Raw genomic sequence first — 17437 nt, 5'->3', positions numbered from 1 at the left:
AAAAGAGAGAGCGGGAGAGGGAGGAAGGGAGAGAGAGAGAGAGGAAAAGAGTTGGATAGAGGGGGAGAGAGACAGGGAGGGAGAGAGAGGAGAAAGAGAGAGAGCGAGAGAGAGCGAGAGAGAGCGAGAGAGAGAGAGCGAGCGAGCGAGCGAGCGAGAGAGAGAGAGAGAGAGAGAGAGAGAGAGAGGGAGAGAGAAAGGGAGGGAGGGCGGGGCGGGCGGGCAGGGCAGCTGCTTCTCTGCAGATAAGGGGAGTTGCCAGGGGCTCCTCGGAGGGACTTTGGGACTTTGAGCTCTGGGGGCGCATCTCCCAAATTCTTATCAGGGTCTTTGTTTCTGCTCGGGGTTCTGCCCTCTGAGGGTCGGCTGGGCCGGCGCCGCCCCTCAGAGCCTTATCAGCCCCCTCCCCGCCCTCCAGAGGGGGTTGCCTGGACCTTGAGCTGCCTCAGGGCCGGGCACACCCCCTTCCTTTAGATCCTATCTTGGCTTTTATGACTTCCCGAAGCTCAGTGCCAGGGTGCCCCGCACCCCAACCACCTGCCGCCTCCTCAGACTGCAGTGCTCATTGCATTTGGCCGTGCCCTTCAAGGTCCGTGCTCCCCGAGATTGATGCTCCCCGAGGTTTGTGCTCCCTGAGATTGGTGCTCCCCGAGGAGATATTGGTGCTCCCCAAGGTCCTTGCTCCCTGGTTTGTGCTCCCTGAGGAGATATTGGTGCTCCCCAAGGTCCGTGCTCCCTGGTTTGTGCTCCCTGAGGAGATATGGGTGCTCCCCAAGGTCCGTGCTCCCTGGTTTGTGCTCCCTGAGGAGATATGGGTGCTCCCCAAGGTCCATGCTCCCTGGTTTGTGCTCCCTGAGATTGGTGCTCCCCGAGGAGATTGGTGCTCCACAAGGTCCGTGCTCCCTGGTTTGTGCTCCGTGAGGCCCGAGCTCCCCGAGATTGATGCTCCCCGAGGTTTGTGCTCCCCGAGATTGATGCTCCCCAAGGAGAGATTGGTGCTCCCCGAGGTCCATGCTCCCCGAGGTCCGTGCTCCCTGGTTTGTGCTCCCTGAGCTCTGTGCTCCCCGAGCCTGCCTCCCTTCCCTGTGCAGCTCACGCATGTGCTCACAGGACCTGTGCTCTCTGCTGTGGCACATGCTTATAGCCGTGGGGTCCTGGGCTTCCCCGTGGTGCTCTCCGTGCTCCCCGTGCTCCCCGGGGCCATGCTTCCTGGAGGGTGCTCCTCCTCATCTTCCTGTGGTGTTTCCCATGTTGCGCTGTGTTTCACCCACAGGCCCCTGGCCGTGGTGTGTCCGGAGTTGCTGTGACACGGGGGCTCAGAGTCAGCACCAGGTCAGGCCCGAACAGCAGAGCTGCAGGCCCCTCTGGGCGCCGTGGGCACCTGGATCCAGGCTGTGACCTCATGCCCTAAGCCTGAGCACTGTTCCCGCAGGCCACAGACATGTCTGATTTCTTTTTTCTTTTTTTTGGCTTTTTGGGTCCCACCTGGCGATGCTCAGGGCTGCCTCCCGGCTCTGCACTCAGGGATCACTCCTGGCAGTGCTCAGGGGACCCTAGGGGATGCCGGGGATCGAACCCGGGTCAGCCGCGTGCCAGGCCAACAACGCCCTCCCCGCCGTGCTCTCGCTCCGGCCTCCTGATTTCTTTCATAAGAAAGAAAAGAAACGTCCTTGGTTTTGGTTTTACTGCCAGGATCTGGGAGGAAGACCCAGCTGGTCGTTCTGCAGAAGGAAACCATCTCGTCATCCTCTGAGACACACACACACTCACACACACACACACACACACACACACATGCGTGCACTTATGTTGCCTGCACGCACACGCACACTAACACACATACGCGCACACATGCACACACGCGTGCACAGACACACGAGCACACGTGTACGCACATACACCCGTGCACACAGGCATGCACACACACATATGCACGGGCACGCACTTATGTTGCCTGCATGCCCACGCACACACATGTACACTCACACGTGTATGCACACACGTGCACAAACACACATGCACACACGTGTACACATGTACATTCATGCACTCACACATGCACACGCATGTGCTTATGTTGTCCGCACACACACGCACACAACATGCATGCACACTCACACATATACATGCACACATGCACACGTGCACAAACACACGTGCACACGTGTACGCACATACACCCATGCACACAGGCATGCACACGCACACATATGCACAGGCACGCACTTATGTTGCCTGCATAGGCACACACACTCACACATGTATGCACACATGTGTGCACAAACACATATACACACGTGTACGCATATACATACAGGCACACAGGCAAGCAACACATACACGGGCATGCACACACACATGCACGCACACTCACGTGTGTGCACACACAGCTGAGCTTATCAGGAGAGCAGGGCCACCGGACCCCTTCCCCTGGGGTCCCCAGGAGCACCCTCGCCTGGATGGGTCCCTGGCAGCGAGCTGCCTCCGAGTCTCCTGGGCCCCCAGCTCCCCCCTGGGCTGCAGTGCGGTCCGAGCCCCCTTCAGCTTGGGTCAGACGGGCCAGGGCCGCCCTGCCCGGGGCCATGTCCACTCTTTCCGGCGAGAGGCCCCAAGCGTCGCTGTGTCCACCCCGGCCAAGCGGAGGAGACGATGCTTGAGCAGAAAGTGACGCAGGCGGGCAGTGTGCGGACCTGCGCGGGGTGGGCCTGGGGCAGAGCCTTCCTCGCGCACTGGTCACTCGCTCCCTCCTCTGCTGGACGGGAAGTGCCCCTGGCCACGGGCGGCCGCCTCGGGCTGTTTGGGGCGAACAGGCTGAGCTGGCAGGGAGGCGACCGGTTGGTTCTCAGCACACGCGTGGCCTGAGGTGACTCAGAGCCCAAGGCCAAGGCGTAGCGGTCAGCGGGCCCAGGCGAGGGGGCCACCCAGGGGCTTCCGGAGGAGCCGCCAAGCCCGGCTGCTGGTCAGGGGGCCAAGTCAGCGAAGGGCTTGGGGAAGGGGCTAAATTTACCTGCTCCCGCGAGATCGAGGGCAGGAGCTTCAAGTGAAAGGGAGATGCAGGTTGAGGCCCGGAAGGTCCTTGGGTGCTCCGTCGCCTGGGCAGGGCGGGGAGCCAGAGAAGGACATTGACAAGCAGTGACTGTGTGTGAGTGTGTGTGTGTGTGTGTGTGTGCTTGGTCTGAGGTGTATGAGTGTGTGCATGGTGGGAGGTGTGGATGTGTGGATGGTGTGAGGCGTGTGTGTGTGTGTGCATGGTGGGAGATGTGTGTATATTGAGTGTGTGCATGGTAGGAGGTGTGTGTGCGCGCGCATGGTGTGAGGTGTGTGAATATGTGCAAGTGTGAGGTGTGAGTGCATGTGCACTATGGGAGGTGTGTGTGAGTGTGCATGGTGTGAGGTGTGTGTGTTTATGGTGTGAAGTGTGTGCATATTATGAGGTGTGTGCATGCATGTGTGAAGTGTGAGTGTGTATGTATGGTGTGAGTGTGTGTGCATGGTGTGAGGTGTGTTTGTGGATGGTATGAGGTGACTGTGAGTGTGTGTGCATTGTGTGAGGTGTAAGTGTGTGCATGTTGTGAGGTGTGTGAATGTGTGCATGGTGTGAGTGTGTGGGTGTGAGTGTGTGTGCAGGGTGTGAGGTGTGTGCATGTGAGTGTGTGCAGGGTGTGAGGTGTGTGTGAGTTGTGTGAGTGTGTGTGCAGGGTGGGAGGTGTGAGTGTGCATGGTATGAGGTGTGAGTTTGTGCATGATGTGTGTGTGAATGTGTGTGCATGGTGTGAGGTATGAGTGTGTGTGTGTGTGTGTGTGTGTGTGTGTGTGTGTGTGTGTGAGACTGTCCTGGGACTCGGAGCTGACAGACCGCGCCCAACCAGCCTCCCGTCCTCCGTGAGGGGCGTCCCTGGCTTCTTGGTCAGCGGCCGCCGAGAGTTCCCAAGTGAGTTTGGGGACCCAGGCGAGGGTCTCCCCTCCACGTCCTCGGCCCCTGCAGTCCTCGGGGTGTGGGGCCTGGCGACAGGCCGGTGGCCTCCCACCCACCCAGGGGCTGAGCTCTGAGGGCGGTCAGTGTCCAGCGTCACTGCAGGGTGAGTCGCCCAGAGCGAGGGGGACAGTCTCAGGGCTGGGGAGTGGGGGCGGCGGGGTGCTGTCCCGTCCTCTAGTTGGGGGGCTTGTGTTGGGACCCCCCTGGCTGTGCCCACTCCAGCTCTGTGCTCAGGACTCCTTCCAGCTCTGGGGGGTGGCGTGGGGGTCAGCCTAGCTCAGGGCCAGCGTCTTCCCCTCTTCCGGTCCACTTCCTTTCAGAGCCAGGGACCCCTGGGGCCCCTGCAACGCCCATCAGGGCATGTGTGTGCAGGTGTGATGAGGGCAGGGTCTATTTACCCCCTGACTCTGCCCTTGTGGCTGAGAAATTGCAGCCAGGCTGGATCAAGAGCACAGCAGGGAGGGCATTGGCCTGGCACACGGCTGACCCGGGTTCGATCCCCGGCATCCCATAGGGTCCCCCGAGCACCGCCAGGAGTGATCCCTGAGTGCAGAGCCAGGAGGAACCCCTGAGCATCGCTGGGTGGGACCCAAAAAGCAAAAAAGAAAAAAGCTCCCAAACTCAAGCTTTATTTTCTATTTTGTACAGGGGAGGATTACCGTGATAAATAGTTTGATCTGGGGCTGGAGCAATAGCACAGCGGGGAGGGCGTTTGCCTTGCACGCGGTCAACCCGGGTTCGATCCCCGGCATCCCATAGGGTCCCCTGAGCACCGCCAGGAGTAATTCCTGACTGCATGAGCCAGGAGTAACTTCTGTGCAATGCTGGTGTGACCCAAAAAGTATATATTAAAAAAAAAGACTTATTAAAAAAATAGTTTTATCTGCTAGATTTCTTGGGGAAATACAATTGGAAGAAAAGTTACTGAAGGCGGCCACAGTGGGCAGGGCGTTTGCCTTGCACGAGACCGACCCCAATCCCCGGCATCCCATAGGGTCCCCCAAGCACCGCCAGGAGTGATTCCTGGGTCAGGAGGAACCCCTGAGTATCATCAGGTGGAACCCAAAAAAGAAAAAAAACCCAAAAAATATTGCAGCCATTGCGGCCTCCAGGGAGGCCGATGCAATCAGGATTCCGGGGAGGCCGCAGGGGCTCCCTCCGGGGTCTGGCCAATCCAGGGCGCGCACAGAGCCTCTGCCCCTTCCCGTGCAAGTTAAGTCCCTGGCCCTGCGTGCTGTCACTGCAGAAGGCTCAGGACGGGGTGAAAGGTGAGGGGTGAAAGGTGAGGGCTCTTCACGTTTTCTTGGCTGGCCTCAGAGCTGAGGGATCCTGGGGGTCTTTGCCCCCGGCGGAGAGAGAGCCTGTTTGCCTGACCTTTCTGGACCCGTGGGCCCGCTCTGATCTGGGCCCTGCGCCCGGCAGAGGGGTGGGGGGCCGAGAACTGACCCGGGTGTGCCCCCCGCCCCCACCCTCCACTTCCCTGCAGGCCGGCCCGCCCCAGCCAGAGGGTGGCGGTGGAACCCAGGTCAGCCAGCTGCTGGGCCCCTAACCACCGTCCTCACCCCCTAGGTGGACCACCGGTGCTTCCAGATGGTTCTTCCAGATGAACCGACTGACTGGTGCGTTTTGCTGGGAGAAGGTTCTAGAAATCTCAGCTCCCTCAGACAGACGCCTTCTGCGTCTCTTTCGAGTTGGCCAAACGAGGCTGGGACTGGACCCTCCCAACCCCCCCGAATGGACGGACCCCAGAGGCCCAGAGAGGGCCCCCCGCGCCCCGTCCCGCAGAGACACCGGCTCTTCTGTCCACCTGGAGTCTGGCCTGGCAGAGGCCATCAGCCGCGCCCGTGGGAAACGCCTGGACACGCGTCTTACTCCCACCCGGGCAAGCGGCTTCCCCTCCGCCCAACCCCCCGGCCCCACTCCCCGGCAGCTGTCCGGGGCCCCTTGTTTGTGCCCTGCGGAAGATGACCTCATGTTCCGGACAGCATGACACGAGCCCTAGGCTGACGTGAACCGCCACAAGGCGCCTCCCAACACAGCGGGCTGCAGGCTCATCCCGGGACATGGGTCAGCTCCAGATTTTTTTTTTTTAGTTTCCTTTTGGGTCACACCCAGCATTTCACAGGGGTTCCTCCCGGCTTATGCACTCAGGAATCACTCCTGGCGGTGCTCCAGGGACCCTATGGGATGCCTGGAATTGAACCCGGGTTGGCCGCGTGCAAGGCCAACACCTTCCCTGCTGTGCTATCGCTCCAGCCTCCCATTTTTTTTTCTTTTCTTATTGTTTTTGCTTTTTGGGTCCCACCTGGCGATGCTCAGGGCTGACTCCTGGCTCTGCGCTCAGGAATCACTCCTGGCGGTGCTCGGGGGACCCTAGGGGATACCAGGGATCGAACCCGGGTCAGCCGCATGCAAGGCAAAAGCCCTACCCACTGTACTATCGCTCCAGTCTTTCTTCTTTTCTTTTCTTTTCTTTTCTTTTCTTTTCTTTTCTCTTTCTTTCTTTCTTTCTTTCTTTCTTTCTTTCTTTCGCTTTTTGGGTCCCACCCGGCGATGCTCAGGGCTGACTCCCGGCTCTGCACTCAGGAATCACTCCTGGCAGTGCTTGGGGGACCCTATGGGATGCTGGGGCTCGAACCCGGGTCGGCCGCGTGCCAGGCCAACGCCCTCCCCGCTGTGCTATTGCTCCAACCCCAACATTAGGGTATTAGGGTTTAACTCTGGGGGGATCGTGCAGGGTCTTCCTTAAGCCCCCTACCCTTTTTTTTCCTTTTTGGGCCACACCAGCGATGCACAGGGCTGACTGCTGGCTCTTGCACACAGGAATCACTCCTGGCGGTGCTCAGGGGACCTTGTGGGATGCTGAGAATCGAACCCGGGTTGGCTGCGTGCAAGGCAGACGCCTTCCCGCTGTGCCATCTCTCTGGCCCCTCCTTAAGCCCCTTAAGTGGGTCCCTTGCTGGCCCCCTTCTTCTCTAAACCGGATCTGACCCCAACAGAGCGAGCCGCGACGTCCTTCAGCGGCCGTTGGTGCCGAGCTGGGCACCGCCCCTCTTCCTCCTCCGTTCCCCCTCCGACCTTTGCCCCGTGGGTGCCCAACCTTCCTTCCGCCCAGCCGTCCCCTGGCCCGTGTGCCTCTCCCACCCCGGGAGGAGTCTCGTCCCCCATTTCCCGGCCGACCGGCCGCTGTTCCCAGCCCCAGTGGGGGAGGCCTGTGTGTGGGGTGGGACCGGGCGCATCCCTTTGGTTCATCCCGTTCCCGAGGGGCCCCGAGAAGGGCCTCATTGTCCTCCCGCTGTCAATGCACCGCTCAGTGTTGGGCATGTCACCGCCACGAGCCTGCGGCTCAGCTGACGGCCGTGCCCGCGGTCAGCAGGGCCGGGGAAGAGTCAGTCAGCGCCACCTCGAGTCCCCACGGGTGGGCAGGGGGCGGCGGGCGCAGGGAGCAGGCCTGTTTGTTTGCTTCCCGGGCTGACAATGCAACATCTGTGCCCGCCTGGCAGCTGTGGGCACTGTCGTCAGGCGGGAGGTGGGGGGAGGAGCAGGAAACTGTGACCCCGTCGGTGTTGGCAGCCCCGGGGCACCGGGAGAGAGCGACCGAGAGAACCTGAACTTCCAGCCGCTCCGCAAACTCACCCCAGGGCCCGGCCGCCCCGAGAGGAACTGCCCAGGAAGGTGCGTGTTTACCTGGTCAATACCTGCCTGGGCCAGCAAGCAGAGAAAACGCCTTTCAAAAACGCCTTTATTGACCCAAAGCGGGGCTGAGCGCAGAGAGACATGGCGGAGAGACACGGCGGAGAGACACAGCGGAGAGACACACGGCGGGTGGCCGGCTGCTCCCCCCCACCCCCACCAACCCGCCCTCTGCTCTGTGGGGCCCGGCTCATCCCAGACTGTGTCTACACCGGGAGCGTCCAGCACTCACTGTCTACACGGGCACAGCCCAGGACTCAGTGTCTACACAGGTACAGCCCAGGACTCACTCTCTACTTACTCTGGGTGCATCCAGCACTCAGAGTCTACACCGGGCGCATCCCAGAAGTCAGTGTCTACACAGACACATCTCAGAATTCACCAGCGTCTACACTGGGTGCGTCCCAGAACTCACCAGTGTCTACACTGGGTGCATTTCAGAATTCACCGGCTTCTACTCTGGTTGTGTCCCAGAACTCACCGGCGTCTACACTGGCATCGCAAAACTTACCAGCGTTTACACTGGGTGCATTTCAGAACTTACCAGCTTTTACTCTGGGTGCATCCCAGAACTCACTAGTGTCTACACTGATGGTATCCCAGAACTCACCAGTGTCTAATCTGGGTACATCTCAGAACTCACCGGCGTCTACACTGGGTGCGTCCCAGAACTCACTAGTGTCCACACTGGGTGCATTTCAGTGTCCGCTAGGCTTGCCCCCTACCGCCTGTCTCTCTCCCAGTCCCCTCCCTGACGAGCACACACTGGCCTTCCTGGGCTGGGGGCTGCCGCTGGACTGCCCCCTCCCCGCCCCTGCCCACGGCGCAGGCTGCTCTGGACAGACAGGGCACGGCAGAGGGAGCCTCGACTCCAAGGGGCCGGAGAGAGCCCAGCGGGGAGGGCGGTTTCCGTGCACTCGGCACTCCTGGGTTCCATCCCCGGCATCCCACAGGGTCCCCCGAGCTCCATCGGGAGTGAGCCCTGAGCACAGTGCCGGGAGTCAGCCTTGAGCACTGCCGGGTGTGGCCCCCAACCAACCAGCCCAGCCGACCACCCTCCAGCTGGCGTCCCGTCCTCCGCTGCTCTGCTCCTTCCCGCTCGGGGGCCAGGCGGGTGCTCAGCACGGCACAGACTGCAGCGTAGGGGCCCCACCCCAGCTCTGCAGGGGACGCCCAGTAGCAGGCAGCACCCGAAAGCCTGTCCCTCAGCGCTGCAGGCTGAGCAACCCTGGGCCCTCTGCCTCCTTGCTCTGCTCCTTCCAGCTCACGCTGCTGGTCTTCTAGAATATTCTGGTCTCTTCTTGAACATGCTGCTCTCCTTCTAGACTGTGCTGGTCTCCTTCTAGAATGTTCTGGTCTCTTATGGAACGTGCTGGTCTCCTCCTAGAACGTGCTAGTCTCCTAGAACGTGCTGGTCTCTTCTAGAACGTACTGTTCTCCTTCTAGAATGTGCTACTCTCCTAGAAGTGCTGGTCTCCTTCTACAACATGCTGGTCTCCTTCTAGAATGTGCTGATCTCCCCCTAGAATGTGCTGGTCTCCTTCTAGAATGTGCTGGTCTCCTTCTAGAACATGTTGGTCTCTCCTAGAATGTTCTGGTCTCTTCTAGAATGTGCTGCTCTCCTAGAATGTAGTGCTCTCCTAGAACGTGCTGGTCTCCTTCTAGAACGTGCTGGTCTCCTCCTAGAATGTGCTGGTCTCCTAGAATGTGCAGCTCTCTTCTGGAATGTTCTGGTCTCTTCTAGAGCATGATGGTCTCTTTCTAGAATGTGCTGATTTCCCCCTAGAATGTGCTGATCTCCCCCTAGAATGTGCTGGTCTCCTTCTAGTATGTGCTGTTCTCCTTCTAGAACATGTTGGTCTCTTCTAGAATGTTCTGGTCTCTTCTAGAATGTTCTGGTCTCTTCTAGATCATGCTGGTCTCCTAGAATGTTCTGGTCTTTTCTAGAATATGCTGCTCTCCAAAAATGCAGTGCTCTCCTAGAACATACTGGTATCCTTCTAGAACATGCTGGTCTCCTTCTAGAACATGCTGGCATCCTTCTAGAATGTGCTGATCTCCTAGAACGTGCTGGTCTCGTCCAGAATGTGCTGGTCTCGTCTAGAACATACTGGTCTCCTCCTAGAATGTGCTAATCTCCTTTTAGAACATGGTCTCTTCTAGAACATTCTGATCTCTTCTAGAACGTGCTGATCCCCTTCTAGAATGTTCTAGTCTCTTCTAGAATGTGCTGGTCTCCTTCTAGAATGTTCTGGTCTCTCCTAGAACATGCCGGTCTCCTTCTACAATACGTCCAGCGGCCCGCCCTTGGCGCCGACATTTTCTCCTCTCTCTCCGGGTCTGCAGTCTGTGAGCGTCACGCGGCCTCGTCCCTGCGTCCCCGTCTCTGTGTCCCGGCGTCTCTTCCCCTCCTGCACGCAGCTCCTCGCGACCGCCGTCATTCTTCCGCCCATTCGCCTGCTTCCTGCCTGTCCCGGGGCGACGTGGGGCAGGGAAGATGCTGCCGGCCCTGGGACTCCCCCACACCCACCCGCCTCCGCCAGCTCCAGGTAACCAGCACGTGGGGCGACCCCCTCGGGTGGGCCCCGGGTCCCAGCCACCTGCCTGCCAGGCCTGAAGCCTGGGGACTGTGGCGCCCGGGAAGCCAGGATGACCCTCGAGGAACTGCGTCGTCATCAGCTCACAGCCCTGGGCACCGCTGCCTCCTGAGAGGAAACGTGCAGGGTGAAGCCCCCATCTCTGCGGGCCCCCCGCAAGATGTCCTGGGCCAGGCTGGGGTCTGTGGCGCCAACCCCCCACTCCCGCACCCCCCGGTGAGCTGGTCATCGACTCAGCGGCCAGTGACTCCCCATCACCGACTCTGAGACAAAGCAGCTGGAGGGTTTCGGGGAGGGGGCCCGGCACTCCAGACCTGGGGGCCCCCGATTCTGGGCCGGGCTCTCTGGGGCCCAGGCTAGCCCGTGTGATACTCTGAAGTGAGTCGGGAAGGGGGGTCCCTGCGCCCCCCTAGAAGGCCAGAGACATGCACGTCCTGTCTCCACCCGCCTGGGCCCAGCTGGCCACGGGCCTGGACGTCGGAGCAGCTCTCCTGGGACTCTCCCAGCTTCACCCCGGCATGGAGGCGATGGGACGGCCCCAGAAGCCTGCTTGGCAGGAAGGAGGTGCTGACCCCACAGTCTGGGGGCCGTTCGCGGGGGGCATGGGCGGGCTGAGAGCCCAGCTTTGCAGGGAGGAGGGGGGACATGCATTTGCCGAGGCCACAGACCAGGGTCCCGGCTGTGTCGGAGGAAAGGGGGCGTGTGAGGTGCTGCATTACGGCCCCGTTGTTGGATCCCACCTCGCGCTGTGGGTCAGGCTTCCAGGAGGGCCGGACCTGTCCTGTGCCTCTCTCCAGGGGGCTCCCCAGGCGGGTCCCTGCGCCTCTGTGGCACTGAGTTTCCTCCTCGAGAAAATAGGACGACGCTCCTGGCTCTGCACTCAGGAATCACTCCTGGCGGTGCTCGGGGGACCCTATGGGATGCCGGAGATCGAACCCGGGTTGGCCACGTGCCAGGCCAACACCCTCCCTACTGTGCTATTGCCCAGGCCCCGGGTTCATCACTCTTTATTGATTGATCGATTAATTGATTGCTTTTTGGGTCCCACCCGGCGATGCTCAAGGCTGACTCCCGGCTCTGCACTCAGGGGTCACCCCTGGCGGTGCTCGGGGGACCCTAGGAGATGCCGGGGATCGAACCCGGGTCAGCGGGCCAGGCAACCGCCCTCCCAGCTGTGCTATCGCTCTGGCCCCCTGGCTACATCTTTAAGCTTTGGTGCTTGTCCTTTGGGTTCTGTGCTTTTGTGTTTGCTCATGGAGATGCCTCACCTTCTTGCTTCACTGTGTTACCTCTGACCACCCCCCATCCCCCACCCTGCAGTTCTCTGGCCTTTGGGTTCTTGTACTCTGCAGCCGAAGGTCTGCTGCTCTGATAACTCCCATCCCCTTGTCAAAACATCGGGACTCTTCACGCCAGTAAAATGTTCTGTAAAAACACAGCTGGCATTCTGAGAACAGAAAACAGTTTTTGTTTTTTTTTTTTAGCACAGCGGGCAGGGCATTTGCCTTGCACACAGCCGACCTGACCCACCCGATTTCAATTCCTCTGCCCCTCTCAGAGAGCCCGGCAAGCTACCGAGAGGATCTCGCCTGCATGGCAGAGCCTGGCAAGCCCCCCGTGGCGTATTCGGGATGCCAAACACAGTCATCACAACAAGTCTCACCGTGGAGACGTTACTGGGCCCGCTCGAGCAAATCGATGAACAACGGGAGGACAGTGCGACAGTGCCGTGCTATTTTATTTTTATTTATTTATTTTCAATCACTTTTGGGTATTGATTTTATAGCCTGCGACTTTACTATACAAGTCTATTGTTTCTTTTTTTTTCTTTTTGGGTCACAGCTGGTGATGCACAGGGGTTCCTCCTGGCTCTGCACTCAGGAATCACTCCTGGCGGTGCTCGGGGGACCCTATGGGATGCTGGGAATCGAACCCGGGTCGGCCACGTGCCAGGCAAACGCCCTCCCCTCTGTGCTATTGCCCCAGCCCCTGCATTTTTATTTTTATAAACTTGTTCACAATAGTTCACTACAGATAATATTCAAGCACCAATCCCATCACCACAAGAGGAAAGTGGGTGAAGATTGTTGTAGGCCATCCTGGAACCATCGAAGCCCTTGGATAAGAGATTACAAACATTCAAAAATTACAAAAATTCAAACCTAACAAACATTTGCTACTTTCGGTACATCTCAACTGAGCACTGCAGGACGTTTTGTGTCTTTCTCTTCCGGGAGCTTTATCTCCTAGTTCTCTGGGTCTTGGCCGTTGATGAGATTACATGACACCGGGGGGAGTTTGTGGGTGTGACTGCCAAGCTCCTGGAAAACTGGGAGCTGGGGGAGGAGGCCCAGTCCCGATCTGAGCAGGCTTGGAGGTCTCAGCCCCGGGTCCCGCACACCTGGGTTTTTCTGCAGGTTCCTTCTTAGGTGAGGCTCGTCCAGGCATGTGGAGAGTGGCCTTGAGCATGGCTGTGGTTGGGTTCTGGAGGTTCTTGGCTGGCGGGGTTCTGCCGTACTGAAAACAGTTCTGCATCTGAAAGGGATGTCAGAGATGCCACTGAACCCGAGCACTGAATGCCGAGTGTGAAGGGAACCTCGGGAGACTAGGGTTCCATTTCTCGGGGCCTGCCAGCATCTTCCATCTCTGTGAATGTTTGGTCCCCAGAGTCAAGGAACCGGGCGGCCACGGCCGTGGGCAGATGGCGTGGGGACTTCTCTGATGCTCTGGAATGTTCATGTTTGACACATCCTCGTTGCTTGGTCCCCCATGTCCTGATTCTCTCTCTCGGGCCTGCTGACACCTTTGAGTATCTGAGGCCGTTTCCTTCTTTGGAACCAGATTGACTTTTAAAAATCCTGTCTGTTTGGGAAAAGATGACAGATTCTCCGGAAATGGCAACAGCCCCCGTCCCCCATCCCCCCCACTCTGTCCTAAGTGCCCTTCCCGTGGTGTTCCCTGGGGGTCTGAGGCTAACAGCACCCAGGGGAGCAGCATTGGCCAAAAGATGCCTGGGCGTGGCGTGGTGCCAGTCTATTTTTAAGTTTGTTTGTTTTTTTTTTTTAGCATAGCAGGTAGGGCATTTGCCTTGCATGTGACCAACCCAGGCCGACCCCGGAGAGCCTGGCAAGCTACCGAGAATATCTTGCCCGCATGGCCAAGCCTGACAAGCTCCCCATGATGTATTTGATATGCCAAACACAGTAACAAGTGTCACAATGGAGACGTGACTGGTGCCCGCTCGAGAAGATCAATGAACAATGGGAGGACAGTGCTACAGTACTATAAAGTAGTTCACAGTATTTTATGACATTTAATATTCTGATGGGCTGGAGCGATAGCACAGCAGTAGGGTGTTTGCCTTGCACACGGCTGGCCTGGTTGAGCCAGGTTCAATTCCTCCGCCCCTCTCCGGGAGCCCGGCAAGCTACCGAGAGTATCTCACCCACACGGCAGAGCCTGGCAAGCTCCCCGTGACGTATTCGATATGCCAAACACAGTAACAACAAAGTCTCCAATGGAGATGTTACTGGGCCCGCTCGAGCAAATCGATGATCAACGGGAGGACAGTGATAGTGACAGTGATAGTGAATATTCCGACACGAATCCCACCACCATGACACCTTCCCACCACCTTATTTCAGGTGTTTCCATCCCGAACCCCAAACCCTGCCCCAAAGCAGAACCAAAAAATATATCATATTTTCCTCTAAGATTGGTTGCCTCCTACTTTGAACTCCATCAAACGTGGTGCAGTACCCTTGGAGTCTGGGTAGGGTGTGAGATGTCCAGGAATAGGTTCCCTCGTGGGTGAGGCTTCTGGGAACCTCCCTTCTGGGATCTCGATGGTGACCAATGACGAGATTATCTGGCGCCAGCCAGGGGTGGCTTAGAGGCGTGACCCTTGGGTCACCGGAGACAGGGGGATCTGGGCAGGGGATCTTGGTTCCTGTTAAACGCCGAGTTCTCAGTCACAGACTCCCGCATACCTGGGGTTTCTGGGGGTTCACTCCTGGGTGAGGGTCGGCCTGAGCATGTGGGGAACTGCCGTGAGCCTGGCGGAAGCTGAGTTCTGGAGGTTTTTGGCTGCTGGGGGCTGGGGCTTACCTGGTGGGTCGGGGGTGGGGGGCGCTCTAGGGACCATGTAAAGGGGGAACGGGGTCTTGGACATCCAAGGTGGCACCGTAAGCCTCTCTTTCCCCCCCTCCCTCCCTCTCTGTCTCTTTCTCTCTCCCTCTCTCCTTCTCTCCCTCTCTTCCTCCTTCTCTCCCTCCCTCCTTCTCTCTCTCCCTCCCTCTCTCCCTCCTCTCTCTCCCTCCTTCCCTCTCCCTCTCTCCCTCCCTCTCTCTCCCTCCCTCCCTCCCTCTCTGTCTCTGTCTCTGTCTCTGTCTCTGTCTCTCTCTCTTTCTCCCTCTCTCTCTCTCCGCCCCCCCCCCCCCCCGCCCTTGCTATCTGGGCTCTTCCTTATTTGAGAAAAATGAGTCTGGGGCTGCCGGTCCTTTATTGCTGCCTCCATCTGGAGGGCAAGAAAGAATCTGGCGCCGGGTCCCCAGGAGCAAACAGCCCCTCATCACGTCACTTCCGCTCTCGGCCTCTTGGCGCGGCCTCAGCCTGCATCGCTGCTGCCCGCTTGCTTCCAGATGGCCCCGAACGATATATCCCCTCTGGCCTCTGTGCTCGAGCCCTGGAGAGAGCAGGGGCTGCCCACGGCCCGGCCAGCGGGCCACCAGCACGCATCACCGGGCATGTGAGGCCCAGCTGTGTGGTGACATACGGGGCCCAGAGGGGCCTGTTCCGGGACCGGAGCCATAGCATAGTGGGGAGGGCGTTGGCCTTGCACGCGGCCGACCCGGGTTCGATCCCCGGCATCCCCTAGGGTCCCCCGAGCACCGCCAGGAGTGATTCCTGAGTGCAGAGCCGGGAGTCGGCCCTGAGCATCGCCGGGTGGGACCCAAAAAGCAAAAAACAAAACAAAAAACAAACAAACAAAAAAAAGCAATGATGGGGGAATGAATAAAAACAGTCAGGGCCGCTGCTTTGAAACGTTTCACAGCAACCCAGATGAGACATCTTCTCGCCTCTGCTCCAGCTTGTAGGACACTGCATCAGGACAAGATGAGGACTGGCTAACGTGCAGTTAATCACCAAAGGATGGAGGATGTCTTAGCCTTTATTCCCTAACGCGTCTGAACAGTGTCCGTTACGTGCCACAAAACAGGAAGTCTTGGCAGCCCACGCTGTAGTGATGCGCCTTGTTGATCAGCGCAATCGGAATATTATTCCTGGCCGACAGAGGCCCTTGAGAGAGACCCAGAGGGGCCTGGGCTAGGGAGGCCTGGTCAGGGGGTGGAATCTACCACAAGGGTGTGTGGGGCGGAGGGTGGGGCAGAGAGAGAAGGGACCAGGGTGACCGCAATGGCTGGGAAGGGTCACGCTGGGCAGACCCGGGCTCCTGGCATCACAGCTTTCCTGCTCCTGGCCCAGCCTACGGGTGCAGGGCAGTGTGGCCCAGTGGACAACGCAGGCTGTGCGGGTGGGCAGGGGTGAGGGGCGTCCCTGGGCCCGGCTCGTCCCTGCCGGGTGCAGCCACCTCCGTGCCTCCGACACAAACGGCCTCCAGCTCCTGTGGCCCTTTTTCTTTCTCCGGTGGGGCTCTGGGGGCTGTTGGTGGTGCTGGGTACTGAGCCTGGGTTGGCCTGGGCCGAGTCAGAGCCTGACGCCCCTGCCATGGCTCAGACCCCCCACCTCTGTGAAAAAGAAAAAATGATTTTAATTGCATCACTGGCCCAGGGAAGAGAATCAGTTGGGAAGATTTTTGAAGCTTTGGATAGAAGTGTCTTCATGAGAGCTTGCATTTCCTTTGTCTTGTGCCTAAGGAGTATTTATCGGTAAGATTTGAGGGTTTCCTTGATTACTTGATTAATGGGCTGGAGCGATAGCACAGCGGTAGGGCGTCTGCCTTGCACGGAGTCAACACGGTCAACCCGGGTTCGATTCCTCTGCCCCTCTCGGAGAGTCTGGCAAGCTACCAAGAGTATCTCACCCGCACGGCAGAGCCTGGCAAGCTCCCCGTGACGTATTCGATATGCCAAACACAGTAACAAGAAGTCCCACGATGGAGACGTTACTGGGCCCGCTCGAGCAAATCGATGAACAACGGGAGGACAGTACGACAGTGCACTGTGAGATAGACCCTCACCTTGACAGAGCTGTTCATGGTCGGTGCGAGTCCTATAGTGTTCCGACACCCGTCCCTTCTCCAGGGCACATTCCCCAGCACCAGGGTCCCCAGGTTCCCTCCCATCACCCCCCACCCACCTCTATGCCTGGACCCTCTATGATTGTCGAGGCCACCCCATTCCGCCCCATCCCCACGGTCCCAAGTGGGGTCTCTGCAATGCTCCTAGCATCTACCTCCTTTGATTTGATTTGATTTTTGCTTTTCGGGTCCCATCTGGCGATGCTCAGGGCCGACTCCTGGCCCTGCACTCAGGGATCACTCCTGGCAGTGCTCGGTGGACCCGATGGGATGCCGTGGATCGAACCCGGGTCAGCTGCATGCAAGGCAAATGCCTTACCCGCTGTGCTATCGCTCCAGCCCCTATGGATGGATCAGATATTGATCAAGGTGCTGAACTGGGTGATGGACCAGATATTATTATTTTATTATTATTTATTATTTTGCTTTTTGGGTCACACCCGGTGATGCTCAGGGCTGACTCCCAGCTCTGCACTCAGGAATCCCTCCTGGCTGGTGCCCTGGGGACCCTATGGGATGATGCCGGGGATTGAACCCGGGTCAGCCGCGTGCCAGGCCAACGCCCTTCCCGCTGGGCTCTCGCTCCAGCCTCGTGTCTTGCTTTGTCTTTGGGCCACACCTAGCAATGCTGCTGGTGACAGCTGGCGGGGCAGGACTTCAGGACACACTCCATAACTCCATAGTGGGCTACACTGCCCGCTTTTAAAAAAAAAAAAAGTCGATCCCAACGCACTGCTTAAAGCTAACCGATTAACAACTGGCTGGGCCTGGGAAAAGTTATTTAACCCGATGCCCATCTGATAGGGAGTTAATATCAAAGATACAATAGATACTGGTAGAACTTTTTTATTTTTGCTTTGTTGGGTCCCACCCAGTGATACTCGGGGTTGACTCCTGGCTCTGCACTCAGGG

Source organism: Sorex fumeus, unplaced genomic scaffold, assembly GCF_029834395.1.
Source record: "Sorex fumeus unplaced genomic scaffold, SorFum_2.1 ptg000195l, whole genome shotgun sequence".
Taxonomy (NCBI): Eukaryota; Metazoa; Chordata; class Mammalia; order Eulipotyphla; family Soricidae; genus Sorex; species Sorex fumeus.
Note: the sequence above shows the minus strand (reverse complement) of the source record.